The sequence below is a fragment of the Capsicum annuum genome, chromosome 1, assembly GCF_002878395.1.
Source record: "Capsicum annuum cultivar UCD-10X-F1 chromosome 1, UCD10Xv1.1, whole genome shotgun sequence".
Classification (NCBI taxonomy): domain Eukaryota; kingdom Viridiplantae; phylum Streptophyta; class Magnoliopsida; order Solanales; family Solanaceae; genus Capsicum; species Capsicum annuum.
The window spans coordinates 117169342-117182014 of NC_061111.1; positions in this window are offsets into that span (position 1 = coordinate 117169342).

A 12673-nucleotide genomic window follows, 5' to 3' on the forward strand; every position below is an offset into this window, starting at 1 on the left:
TCAATATTTTAAAGAAAATTAGATGAAGCAGAAAAAGCCAAGTCCTTTGAATTCACGGAGTGTTCTTAAGGAAATAATTCCCCTCAAGTACCTAAGGTTGCAGAATTTTCCTCCCAGGACTTAACAATCTGACTGTAGTGGTACCTCAAACGATCAGGTTCTCTTCGAACTCACTCAACAGTTAGATAATCACACGGAGTATTTTAGAAGACAAAAAATTTTTTCAAGTGCAGAAAATTCATACTAAATCTGTGAAAAAATGCAGGTTTATATAACCATTAAGTGTCCCTTCTGAAAGGTGGCAATGGTTCACCGAAAAGGTGTATCCTTTCTGAATAGTCATGTCTGTCCATTTGAAAGAGTATGTCTTTTCTGAACAGCTACAACCATCCAAACAGTCATACCTTTTTCCAAAATAGTGTGTCTTTTACACGAAGAGTTGTGTCCCTTCCAAGCAACTTTTCATTTTCCATTCACACCTATTGAATCCAACACTAATAGAATAAATTTTGTTTTCACAAAAGAAAAAGAAACTTTTGTATTCAATATATCTCACTTTATACGAATTATTTGATTGGATAGAAAATTTACTTTTGGTACATAAAATTAATATAAACAAGGTACCAGAATAAATCCTTACTATATGTTATCTTTAATATATTAAACGTGTGAAGAACTTAGAAAAATGACTTGAATTTTTTGCCCTTCATTAAAAGACTCCTCTTTAGATAAAGCTGTTTTTTTTTACTATATTTTTTGATTTATTATTTAATTATTTTTTACTATATTAACTAGATATCCTAAAATATATGGGACTCCTAAAATATATGGTAGGAGAATTAATTAATATTTTTTTATTAGACTTCTTAAATATATGGTAGGAGAATTAATTAATATTTTTCTTTCAGTTGTTTAATTAGAAAAATACTCCTAAAATATGACTCTATTAAGGAAATACTTCTATAAATATTGAGATGTACGTTAAACTAGAGAACAAACCAGTTTATCTATTGGGAGAATATGATTGATGCTCGTCTAACTTGATTCGATTGCATGTCTAGATTGGTGGATGCTCTATTCGGTTGGCTTTGAAGAATTTCTTGTGTAAAAGTTAGGTTTAATTGTATTGTTTTAGTATATTTATTATCTTATTATTTTATTTTAATTTACAAATGCTAGATGAATGTGGGTCGTCTTAGCAAATTTTTTCTTAGGTAAAAGTAAGGTTTAATTGTATTATTGTAATATTTCTATTAGTTTGTTATTTTTTAGTAATTTACAATTCGTAGATGAACCTCGATCGGCTTTGGGAATTTTTTGTGTGTAAAATTTAAGTTTAATTGTATTGTTTTGATATCACTTTTATCGTATTATTTTGTTGCAGTTCACAGATGATAGATAAATGTTGGTAGGCTTTGAGGAATTTTTTTATGTAAAGGTTAGGTTTAATTGTATTATTTTGATATTTCTATTATCGTATTATTTTGTTATTGTTTACAGGTGGTAGATGAGTGTCTGATAACTTTGAAAAATTTTTATGTGTAAAAATTAGATTTAATTGTATTATTTTGATGTTTCTATCATTGTATTATTTTGTTGCAATTTACAGAAGGTAGATGAATGTCGATTGATTTTTAAAAATATTTTTGGTAAAGGTTAGGTTTAATAAATAAATTCTCCAATCTTTACATACTCAAAAGATATTAAATTTAATTATTATATTTATCTTTATATTTAAATAATGTTTAAACTTATTAAAGTGAGTTACACGCGGAAGTCGCCTACACCTAAACTAGTTAAATTATAAGGGCATGAACCGTTCTCCAACATTTTTCATTTTAAAGTGCTGGTGGATGCTTTGCAGTCATTTGGTGAAAATAGCAACAAAACATTAAAACAAACGGCAAAGTTGCACACGAAAAAATTATCCAATCAAATTCAAAACAAACATTTCATTATGAATGATAATCACTTTATGGTAAAAAGTTTCCACAGGTAAGAACATATGCCTGAATGTATGCCGTTAGAATACTTGGATTATAATATAAAGGAAGTGTGAGCCTCCGTACATTACCATGCCATTGAAAACATACTGTTCATAATTGGAAGTCCAACTATATATTAGAGTCTTCAACTCATTTAATATGTTAACTACATCGATAATATTACATTGTTAGTATATATAACTTAATTATATTGTCGTTTGTTTTGTATTGTGGAAGATGCCAATGATGGATGGACTTGAAGCAACAAATATTCATTAGGAAAGTAGAGGCACATTATGGATTTCCAATCTTAGCTTTAACGACACATGCAGAGGAAGTGATAGATAAGATTTTTCAAGCTGGAACAGAATCAGATTATTATTACCAAAATCCACAAGTCTGATTTGTTTTTGGAAGTGATAGATTATATAGAGCACACGAAGGTCTAAGAGATTCTAAAAAAGTCTTTATTTCATTGAGTCGTAACGTGAGACATACAGAAATTCTTGCACAGGCTCGCAAGAAACGGCCCTCAAGTGTTTTTTAGATAGTTTTTCTATTCTTTCAGGGTTTTCAACAGTCAAACCAGTTAAATAATTTAATAAAGTGAAGAAACACATCAATTAATTATGATTAAGTGATATTAGTGCATGTTCAAATACATGTCATGCAACCAACGAGGATTTGATGGAATGACAAATCCTTCGTCATTAATTAGGACTCTCACCTATGTAAGAATGCGCTTTGCATGATACATCTCGATGTAAATTACGGTTAACATGGATCCCAACGCCGCAACGCGAGTGATGAATGTTGGTTGGAAAACAAAAAATGCACATATCATGCATCTATTGATAATTACTTGAGACTTCTTTATGTAATTTCAAATTTAATTGATCCGCAATACGAGTACTGGATAAAAAAAAATAATCTTTTAAAGTCAATCTTTTGAAATTTCGAGACAGCGCGAAAGAAAAAATATGCATGTAGCTCTTACAAGATTCTTTTTCTTTTAAAAGTTAGGAATATATGGATATGCTTATATTGAGTAGAGTACCTTTCAAGTGAAGGAAAAAAATACAATCTCTTTCTGTACTTCATAATTGTGATTAGGTTTTACCCTTTTTTTATTAATATGGTCAAGAAGCTCTAGATGATGTTTGCAATGCCCTTAGTGATCAATCCAAAATAGGGCCGGGCCATCCACTCCACCATCATTTGATTGTATCTGATGGATTGTAAGCTAAGATGTGATTCATATTCATCCTTGTTGAAAACTATGTTGCTTAGATCCTCCAAAGTAATTGTTGCACCTAAGTCAGATAGCGACACTTTTGGAGGATCCGAGAAACATGGGTTGAAAACATACTTCAGTTGAAGTTAACATTTTAATTGTACAAATTATATAAAGTGAATTTTTTGGAAGAATGAATATCATAGTTTTCTAGTTAAGTTTCTAGAGTAGTCTAGTGATGGAATATCATAGGTTCTTGTAGAATGCCCTAGTGTAGTGTCTTGAACAACTATCTTGTAGAATTATCTAGATATTCTAGAGTAGTGATAGAAGATAAAGTTCACTAGATTTTTCTAGTAATTTATCTAGAATATTTTCTAGGACCATCCATGAACAAGTATAAATAGAGATGGTATTACATTTGTAACCAACCAAAAAACAAAAACTAATTCAAGTAGTGTACTCCATATTAAAGTTTCTCCTTTTTTTTCATAGCTTCCTCTTCTTAGTTAATCTTTCGATCTTAGTTAATGATCTTGGGCTAGCAGAAGGTCTGTCCAATTACGTCTTTATTCTGCTATTCTCTACATGGTAGCAGAGCCAAAGTCATAGATTGACTTGCATTTATTTCAAGGTTGAGTTTATGGTCGATTCAACTGGTTTGTCTGAATGGATTTAAGCGGTCGCGTTGATGGACTGGGAATGGATTTGTTGAATCCATCCAATTACAAGGTATGGAAGACATGTATGGAATCATACCTTATGGGCGAGGATTTGTGGGATGTTGCTTACGGGAGTAGCATAAGTCCTCCGAACAATGGATCGGAGAATAGTAGTGCATACAAGAATTGTAAGCAGATTAATGCGAAGGAAGAGTTCATTTGAAAAGGTACATCTCCTCCGTTTTATTTTATCATATTATAAGGTGTAAATTATCTCATGAAATTTGGAGGACTCTCGATCAGTTGTTCAATAAGAAGAATGAAGCTCGACTACAAATATTGGAGAATGAATTGGCGAACACCACTCAAGGTAATCTTTCTATTTCTGAGTACTTTTTAAAGATTATGAACTTATGTTCTGAAATTTCTTTATTGACTACGCACGAGGCTATCTCTGAAGCACGAATAAGAAGAATTATCATTCGTGGTTTGAAACCAAAATATATTCCCTTTGTGACATAAATTTAGGAATGGGCCAAACAACCATCCCTGGAGGAATTTGCTAATTTATTATTGTCACAGGAGTTACTAACCAAACAATTGTCTGTGGATTTGTCAAAGAAAGGGAAGAAAATACTCTTGTAGCTGACAAGAGGAAAGTTAAAGGAAAAATAAGAGATATACCTCACTCTTTATTCACATGTGGTTTAAGTTTGCCCGAAAAGAAGGAAGAGTCTTTAACAATTATAGTAAGAAGTCTCTCAGATGTTATCGATATGGCAAAGTAGGACACATAAGAAGAAATGTCGAGCCACGGAGAACAAAATGACTCATATTAAAGAAATTCTTGAAGAAAAACAAGACTAGAAAAGATGCTTAGAAGCTGAGAGTCGAGCAATAAATGCCTTAGCTTTCATAAATCTAGAAACCGATTGGATTGGATATAATACAATCCATTATGTGGAGAAGAAATCACTGATAAGAATTAAGAAAATTTTGAAGAAGTTCTAATAGATGGAATGGTAGCTGCTATCAAGGAAATCAAACAAGTAAATCTTGAAAATGACACTTAATGTCTGGACGTGGAGGATATTAGAGCAGATTTTAAGCAGACAGTGTCTAAAACTCTATATGCCAGTGATAACTTTATTGGAGAAAGTATTAAGGGAGATATAATGAAAGTTGAAGTATTTAATCAATCATCTACCATATAATGGTCAATCACTAGTCCAGAAAAAGCACCAGAAGTAGATAAAGAAGCAAAAGATCAAATAAATGAAGACGCTGAAGCCAAAGTCTCAATCTCAGATAGAGAGACAGGTCATATGATTTTTTAAATATCTGAAGCAGCTAGACAGTTTATTAAGGAGTTGGGAAAGGAAGATGGTGGTGAACCCTGTGATTGTTATGGGGTTTTAAAGGAAATTAATAGTGAAATCATCACCAATTCAAATGAAGTAACTGATATTGATGAAATTTCCTCATATCATAGAGTTGCACTGGAAGGAGAGATAGTACAAAAATCAAATCTTGGAGTTCCTAACTATTCTATCATAGGTATTTCTCTAAATAATATAATTATCGAGGAGCTAAGAGAAAGGGGGAGCCAAGAAACTCAATAATATAAAATTTGGCAAGGAGGTGATTCATATGGTTCGTAAAGGAAAATGATGACTATTGTCAAGCCACTCCGCTACAAAGATGAAAATATTTCACTATATATTATTGTTTCTTTGCAGGGTTGATCATTAATAAAAAATCTTTATCATCTAAAGAAGCAAGAGAAGTTACACAAAAACTATTGAGACTTTTACTAAGGTGCAGTTCAAAGCTTTGTTTAAGTTCTTCTACAACGAGTTTAAGATAGCTTCCAAAAATTCACTTTAAGGGAGGTGTGAAAATTCTGTAAAGTAAATTTTTTGGAAGAATGAATATCATAGTTTTCTAGTTAAGTTTCTAGAGTAGTCTAGTGATGGAATATCATAGGTTCTTATTGAATGTCCTAGTGTAGTGTCTTGAACAAGTATCTTGTAGAATTATCTAGATATTCTAGAGTAGTGATAAAAGATAAAGTTCACTAAATTTTTCTTGTAAATTATCTAGAATATTTTCTAGAACCATCCATGAACAAGTATAATAAGGATGGTCTTACATTTGTAACCAACCAAAAAAATAAAAACCAATTCAAGTAGTGTTCTCCATATTAAAGTTTTTCCTTCTTTTTTCATAGCTTCCTCTTTTTAGTTGAATCTTCTGATCTTAGTGATCTTGGGCTAGCAGAAGGTCTCTTCAATTATGCCTTTCTTCTGCTATTCTCAACATTAATGGAATACTAACTCAACTCATTTAACATGTCAACTACACCGATAGTATTACATATTTAGTATATGTATGTTGATAAAATCATTGTTTTCTTTGTTTTATGATAGATGCCAAAGATGGATGGTTTGAAGCAACGAAATGCATTTGGGAAGAAGAGGCACGCTATGAATTTTGAAAAATATCCCTCATAGCTCTGACATCACAAAGAAAGGAAGTGATAGATAAGATTTTTCAAGCAAAAATGGATTATTTCTTACTGAAACCCCTCAAGATTGATCTGCTTTAATTGAAAGTCATAGATTATATAGAGAACATGAGGGTTTATGATGTTATAAAAAGTCTTATTTCTTTGAGTCGATATGTGAGATACAAAGTAAATTTCTCTAGAAACTCTTGCATCTTTCTCACAGTTTTTATGTTCTTTCTGAAGTTATGTGTCTTGATTTTGGAATGATATTTTTTTTTTGATATGTACTACATGAAATGCATAATTTCTTAATGCAACTCTGTAACACTCCAAAAATCTGTTCTGAGATGTCACACGATGCTTAGGACCACAAGTGATCCCAAGCTAACCCTTCTACTGGCATAACTCATAAGCAACTGAATAATATGTATAAAATGACTAAGTTTACAGTGCGGAAACATAAAAATGATGGTATCTATGAAAATACAATATTGATACAACTTTTACATTTTGATAAGGTCTGAAAGAGAGACTAAAAATATATAACTGAATCTAACTGACATCTGTGAAGCCTCTACTATACTGACTATAGATAGCTGGGATGCGACTCCAACTATCACTAATTAATACATATGAATAGAAAAATAAAGTACATCAATAATATCTAACTTAAGTCCCCAAAGTAGGAGGACTCCTCATCTACTGGTTGGAATCTGTAAACTGTCTGAATATAGTATACGTGCTACAATTAAGCTGATACCTATATTATGAGACAATGTAGCACATAGGCATAAATGTAGATCAGTACTTTGAGGATGTATTGAGTATATGGGGGTGAAATGCATAAGTAAAATATTATCTCATTATCATAATTTGTAAAATAATGTATGCTAAATGTAAATGACTTACATAAGCTGGAATATCTGAAATACTGAAAATAATAATCATGAAAAACAAATCATACTTGTAAATATAGTGAGCCATAACATTTAGTTCTAAAATCTGTGCTAATACTCTGTCTTTAAATCATACTGTCTAAGTGTAGAAAGGACTAACTTCTAAGTTTGAAATCTGAAAACTAAAATCTTTAATCTCATCTTTCTGTAAAGCATAATCTGATTAAAACTTGTAAGCCTTTACACTTAGTTATCTAAAATCTGGAAAATACCTTATCTTAGGGCTTAAAATCTTAAAACCATAACTTCTAAAACATATGCTTTTATCTTAAATATTTAAATCAAAAGACTGTTGAAGAGTGGGGGACATCTGCTGGGAGGTTCTTCTAACAGACATGTACACCATGTGAGTATCCATGGTGTCTCACGACTAGCCCCCGTAAAGTAAGGGTTGTTCTACCCTTTCCATCAGAATAGAATAATCTAATCTCAGTGATCGCAATCTGAGTCATCCACGTAGATGTAGGAATAATCTAAATCTGTACCTATGTTGAATACGTAGTTCTATGGAAGTAGGATGTTTTAAAACCACACTTTCCGCTCGGTGCTAAAAACTACTCCCAATCTTATGCTCAAAATCTTAAGAAATCCACTTTAAAAGTAATCTGATGGTTTATAATAAAACCAACTGTATATCTGTAGAGCTAAATTTGTAAGTCTAAATTTGAAATATGGAATTCATATCTATTCTGAGACCAAAAGGTCAAATCATTATCTAAAATCTGAGAATAATCTATTCATCTGGTACTTATAGCACAAACAATCTTGAAACAACAATCTTTAAATGAACTCTATTGACCCAAGCATCAATCTCATGTTAAAACATCTAAAAATTTATACTTGCTAATGTAAACAATCATAAATCATCTTAAATCTGGAAGTTTTAGTAATATGCATGGAAACATAAACATAATCATGTATTTTAACTTCTAAATCATGGGAAATCTTATAATTTTGCCAATAACGATAATGGGTATAAACCCTAACTTGAAATTCATAGGAAATCATATAAATTGTAGTAATTTTGTAATTAAAATAAAATTTTAGGCATAAGAATGAAAGAATTATCTTTTTTCAAACCCCACATACCTTGTTGGATGATCTAGATAATGGAACTTGAATCTTGGATCTCCAATGATGCTTTGGAGATGAATTCTTGGAGTTCTTGACTTAGGATTTCAAATCTTGAGTTTTCTTGGAAGATTAATAGAGGAATTTGAGTTGCTTGGGGAGAAAGCTTGATGAGCTAGGATTTTGTTTGAGAGAAATTTAATAAAAATTGAATGTAAAGTGCTTTGGAGGGATTTAATTCAATGTTTAAGATAGACTAGGGGCTAGGATGATGACCAAAATGCCCTCTTTAAACTCCCAAATGAAACTAAAAAATGCAACATTTTACAAACTGGCTGGCCACCATGATGCGCTACTATCGTGGTGGCTCACTGAAAATTGACAAATGGGAACAGGGCAGACTTCGCGATGCGAAGCCATCGCTGTGCCCCTTTGGAATGCCATTTTGGCAGATGGCGTGATGCACCATTATCGTGCTTGGCCTGGAAATTGACAAATAGAAAATTGGACCTCCCCGCGATACACCAATATCATGTAGGGCCACTGGAAATTGTCAATCATCATTAAATCTTCTCTACGACGCGCTAGTGACCGAAATGATGGTGTTTTATGATTGAAACTTAAAATAGCCATAACTCCTTCATCGAGTGTCGGATTTAAGCAAATTTGGTATCAATGGAAAGCTTATTCAATTTCTCATACAATTAAAAGTTGAAATCTTGAAAATACCCCATGAAATAAATGGTAGTCATCTTTGAATTAAATTTTTGACATTCTAGGGATGAATTTAAGCTAGGAAAAGTACGAGGTATTACAAACTGTAAATTTAACTCTCTATGACATTAGCATCCATGACCTATATGTGTCTGATATATAGGTCATGCACACGATCCATGGAATCAGTAAAGTTGTCATCACTGGCTAGAAATGATTTTTTTCTTTATTCAACTTTAGTCATTTATCATACTAAATTGGTTTTCTCATTTAGCATACTATGTTTGTTTGGAAACATATTGTATGACGTTTGCACTAAACCAATTGAATGATTTTTGTTAGCCTGAAGATTTATAATTGTGTCTAGCTTGAAGTTGTAACACAATTACAATATTTTGGACTTTAAACATGTAAGTTTTAGGTAAAATAGTTGACATGCACTCATACTAGTCCAGATACCAACATTTGGGACATTTTTTCTTGCATCATTCTATAAGATTTACATAATTTTAATGCATTTAAGTATTCAAATTTTAAATTTGATATAATTATTCTTGTAATCAAACTAACATTTCAATCAATATTTTTTAATTGTAATACCCCGTATTTTCGTGCTAGAATTCTAACTGTCGTTCCTACACATCTAAGCTCTAATTTAAATGATTTTTATTTCATGATCATTACCATAGTCTATGAAGTATTTTATAGGTGTGAAGTGGTTTAGAGGTGAAAAATGTTCATAGCAATGACTTAGAACAAAGTCGAGCCAAGATCATTTCATTTGTCCAATATTTGGTGTTTGATTCTATAAGGGTCTACTTTAAACGTGTATAACTTTTTATATACATGGAATTTTTTATCTCAAGACCCACCAAATTGTAAATAATTGAATCAGATTTCCAATGATACAATTTCGTAAACATTCGATAACCAAGTAAAAAGTTATGACATTTTCTGTGTAAGGTAGTAAGCCGACGTGATCTTGATGCATCGTGTCGACTTTGCCTCGACACGACAAACTGATGCGGATCCAAATCTATTTTACATGATAATTCAATTCCAAAAGGGACTAGGGCTACTTTAGTCAATTCCCCTTACCCAAATCCATTCAAAGCACATAATTTCATCCCCAAAGAAGCAAAGACACCTCATTATTCATCTTTTCATCTCAAATAGCAAAATCCTAAGGCTCATATTTTCTCTCCAAGAAACCCAAAATTCCTCCATTAATTCTCCAAGATAACTCAAGATTAAGGTTTTCCAATACAATAACTCCAAGAACTCATCTTCAAAAGCATTATAGGAATCCAAGATTCAAGCTTTCTCATCTAAGATTGTCAATTAAGGTATGTGGGGTTTGAAAAAGGATAAATCTTTCAACCTTGTGCTCAAAACCTATTTAATTATAAAATTTATATGATTTTAGGTGATTTTGAATGAAATTGAAGTTAGGTTTTATACCCAATTTTTATTATTTGAAGATTATGAGATTTCAAGTGATTGAATGTTGAATTACATGACTATTTTCATATATTTATGCATGTTATACAATTTTTCAGATTTTTCCAATTGAGTTTAAGCATGATATTGAAGTATTTTGATATTATTGAAGTATTTTCAAGAAGAATATTGAGTATGATGTTTTGCTATGATATTACATGTGTATGTTTTCATGCTTATTGCTGAAATTTCTAGATTTTGAGTTGATTTATCAATAATTATATTATCAAGTATGAACCTTTTGGTGTTTTAACATAAGTTTGAAGCATGGGATTTAAGGCCTAAGATTTAGTCTTGATATTTCAAGAAGATTGTGATTTTTAATCTCTTTCATGATTGTTTACCAAGTTTCAAGAAAGAAATTGATCTTTTGATCCTAAGCTAAGACAAGGAATCCCCATTATTAACATAGTTTGAGATTTAAAGAAGAGAAGCATAATTTGTATTGATTATAAACCCTTATGCTATTTTAAGGTGGATTTCCTAAAAGTTCTGAGCAATAAGTATGGGAGTAGTATTTAGCACCGAGTTGGGTATGATTCTAAGGTCTTATACCCCAGAACTACGTGCCACCATAGGTTTCTAAATTTGGCCATAGTGGGCTAGGATAGTTATCACTTAAGTTAAGATTCTATTTTTATGGCAAAGGTAGAACAACTCCCCCTAACGTGGGCAAGACTTTGGACTCCATGTCAGCTCACATGGTTTATGTCGATTAGAAGAACCTCCACAAAGAAGTCCCCTACTCTTAAAACAATCTACTAGTTTAAAGCCTTGAGATAAAAACATATGTTCTGGAAGCTAAGGTTTTTAAGATTCCTAAAGCCTTAAGATAAAGTATTTTCGTTTATAGAAAGTTGTTCTTAAAAGTATTTTATCTTCAAATAAAATATTTTCCCTAATAAAAGAGTTTTATAGAAAGTTACTTTAAAGTATTTCCCTTAAAGTTTTAAAGTTTATAGAAAGATTATAGTTTACAGAGTTTAGCTTTTAGATTTCAAATTTACGAGTGAGTCCTTTCTATACTTAGACAGTATGATTTAAAGAGAGAATATAAGCATAGCTTTTGGAACTAAATATTGTGGCTCACAAATTTTATAAAACATGTTTTGCTTCTTATTGCTACTTATTTCAGCATTTCAGATATTCCAGCTTATGTGAGTGACTTACATTTAGCATGCATTGTTTTATAAGTGATGATTATGAGATATGTTTTTACTTATGCATTCACGCCCATATACTCAGTACATCCTCAAAATACTGATCCACATATATGTCTGTGTGATACATTATCTCATAATGTAGGTACAAGTTTTAGTATACAGATTTAGATTCAGACAGTTGCAGATTCCAGCCTATGAGATGATGAGTCCTTCTACTTCAGGGACTTCAGTTATACTTATTTATATTATTTACTTTCATATTTATATTTATTGATTAGCGATAGTTGGAGTAACTTTCCAGCTATCTATAGTCAGTATTAGTAGAGGCTTCATAGATAGTCAGTAGAGTTAATGTATTTGATTTCAGTTTTCTTTGTAAAAGCAGAGTTGTAATTATGTGGATTCAATTTTGTATTGATCAGATTCAGAAAAGAGTTACCTTCCACTAATTTTGTATAGATTTATGCATTTTATTCAGTGTCTTATGAGTTATGCAAGTAGAAGGGTTATCTTGGGGTCACTTGAGACCCTAAGCACCGTGTGACATCTCGAAATTTGTTTTCGGGCGTTACATTAATATACTATTACAAAGGTACTATATATGTGAAAATTACTGCATCATACTTCTTCTTTCTTATCCCTCCCCTATATCTGCTTTCTGTGTTCATATACTGCATTGACAAATGAGTTTCATTTATTTCTAATTCAAACCTTCTATTGCATTGCCTAAATTGTGTGGGTATATTGTTTCTAGCACTTTGCGATACTTTTAAGGTTGTCAATTGTAGAGGAAGTGTATAAAAAATAAGTGTGGATTTCTTATTTTGTAAATTATGATTGTTTTTCAATTACTTTAAAATTTCTGATTATTCCTTTTGT